At 41.9% G+C, this 2,682-nt stretch overlaps 1 pseudogene across 1 annotated transcript; it reads right to left on the bottom strand.

The window, feature by feature from the left end:
- Nucleotides 1-624: 624 nt before the first annotated feature.
- On the bottom strand, nt 625-2,149 carry LOC311629331 (eukaryotic translation initiation factor 2A-like; annotated as a pseudogene). Its single transcript has 3 exons — nt 2,038-2,149; nt 1,239-1,815; nt 625-1,036 (listed from the first exon to the last, which is right to left on the bottom strand). The product of its transcript is annotated as a eukaryotic translation initiation factor 2A-like (transcript).
- Nucleotides 2,150-2,682: the final 533 nt, after the last annotated feature.

Raw genomic sequence — 2,682 nt, 5'->3', positions numbered from 1 at the left:
GCTCTGCTGTTCGGTCTAATTAGCATATTAGCTCTTTATTATATAAGATGTCAACTCAATAAAATAAATAAAAAAGAATGTATTATAGAAACTTTTATAGAAAGGATTTTATTCACTTCTATGTTACTGTCCCCTACTAAAAAACAATGACATTTGTCCTTCAATCTGCTAAACTTAGCTAGAAAATTCATATCTTTTTAAAAAAATTTATTGATTTTTTACAGAGGGGAGGGGAGAGAGATAGAGAGCCTGAAACGTCGATGAGAGAGAAACATCAACCAGCTGCCTCTTGCACAACCCCACCGGGGATGTGCCCACAACCAAGGTACATGCCCTTGACCGGAATCGAACCTGGGACCCTTCAGTCCGCAGACTGACGTTCTACCACTGAGCCAAACCGGTTTCAGCCATATCTTTTTTTTTTATAGCATATGTTAACATGATATAGGAAGTGGGATGCAAAAATAAATTTAATAGGTATAATTAAATAACTTCACACATACGTAGAATCTTGGGAAAATGCATGTTAAATGTGGACACATGAACATTCCGTATACACCAGTGAACTCAATAGAGGATATGTTTTTACCGATCTCTGGTAACCACCTTGTTTTCTGTGAATCTTCAAATACCCATTTCCAAATCTTCCAGCTCCTGGAGAAGGGATTTCTCTTTTTGAATTTTCTCCAACAGATTCCCTCCCCCCCCCAGCTGTTTTCTAGTTGCTGCTTGTTCTCTCAGTTGTTCCTTGCTTTCCATTTCTTCTTTAGGTTCTGGATTTTCTTTTTTTTGTCTACTTCAGTGTGTCCAGAAGTTGGCTGGGAGACAGTATTTTGTGTGGAGCTCCGTGGGGCAGGAGTAGGTGCCAGATCTAGACTCTTGTCACTTCTTGCTTCCTGCTTTGCGCCTTTCTTAGCTTCATGTTTCCTTTGATTTTTTATGGGCTGTTTTGGATAATGGCTCATTTTCCAGTTGTGGTTTCATATTCTGCGGTGGCTCCTTCTCATACAGCCAGGAATTGGTGACTGGTTTATCTCTTTTTAAAAAAATATATTTTATTGATTTTTTACAGAGAGGAAGAGAGAGGGCTAGAAAGTTAGAAACATCGATGAGAGAGAATCACCGATCAGCTGCCTCTTGCACACCCTCTACTGGGGATGTGCCTGCAACCAAGGTACATGCCTTTGACTGGAATCAAACCTGGGACCTTTCAGTCTGCAGGCTGACGCTCTATCCACTGAGCCAAAGCAATTTCGGCTGGTTTCTCTCTTAAAGCTGGGGGTCTGTAAGCTGGTGCAGCGTTAGGTTCTTCACTGGATACGTCACTTGGAACTACTTGGAAAGTGACTGTTTTTGCTGGAAATAGTCCATCTAAAAATGGCTGCCAACAAGCCTGCCATAATTCCACATTGGATGGCACACAGACTTTGCAAGACGGAGTCAGTATGATGCCAAGTCTGTACCCATGATTAACGCGTAACCCGGGAGCACACGTAGCTGTTAAAACATGCTCATCATCTGGGCACCAAGCAGAATGTGTAGACTCAGAGGCCACCGGTTTAGAAATGTTTTTGGTTTCTAACATCCCACACTTCCCTGTGTCCACTCAGATTTCCACACCTGGTGAGTACTAATATATGTCCGAGAGGGCCTCGGTAGGCTGCGTGATGAGGACCAGTTCCAAAGTCAGACACAGGATCACATTTGAAGTTGAAAATTGTCTCTTTGGCAGGCATAAAACCATCAGCAGCACAAAAACTCAGCAGACTTAGAATTCCAAACTCCATCATAAATAGGCCATTTTTGGTACTTGCGCTACAGTACTTTCTTCATTTTTTTGGTTTTTTAAAAAAAATGTATTTTATTGATTTTTTTACAGAGAGGAAGGGAGTTAGAAACATTGATGAGTCATCGATTAGCTGCCTCTCGCACGCCCCCTACTGGGGATGTGCCCGCAACCAAGGTACATGCCCTTGATCGGAATCGAACCCAGGACCCTTCAGTCCGCAGGCTGACGCTCTATCCACTGAGCCAAACCAGTTTCGGCTCTTCCTCCGTTTGTTGCAGTATAACGCAGTGTTTGTTCCCCACAGTAGGAAGTTTCTGTCTTATCAACATCTGTACTAGCTATTACCAACACAGCAGTAACATTTTTATTTATTTTCTAATATTTATTTATTTAAAAATATTTTATTGATTTTTTTTTTTTACAGAGAGGAAGGGACAGAGAGTCAGAAACATCGATGAGAGAGAAACCTTGACTCTTGCACACCCCCTACTGGGGATGTGCCCGCAACCAAGGTACATGCCCTTGACCAGAATCGAACCTGGGACCCTTGAGTCCGCATGCCGACGCACTATCCACTGAGCCAAACCGGTTAGAGCAGCAGTAATGTTTTCATCCCCTGGCATTTTCACCTTACCGGCTTTAAAGAAACTTTCATTAGCTAACGCTGGTCCATCGAAGTTGGGATAATGATATAATTCAACAAATGAAGGTGAACCCTTACTACCTGGGACATACACAGTCACCTTGTATGGTTGGGGTTCAATACAAAATGATTAATTTTTCTGCAAATGCCATTTATTTGTAATTGTATTGAAATTGTTATTTTCAAAGAAGTGAACTCCATCCTTAACATTTCAGCACAAATCGTTTCACCTTCGACCAGGGTGGACACC

Source organism: Pipistrellus hanaki (assembly GCF_964339955.1).
Source record: "Pipistrellus hanaki genome assembly, chromosome: 10".
NCBI lineage: Eukaryota > Metazoa > Chordata > Mammalia > Chiroptera > Vespertilionidae > Pipistrellus > Pipistrellus hanaki.
This window is presented reverse-complemented; position numbering and strand designations above follow the sequence as displayed.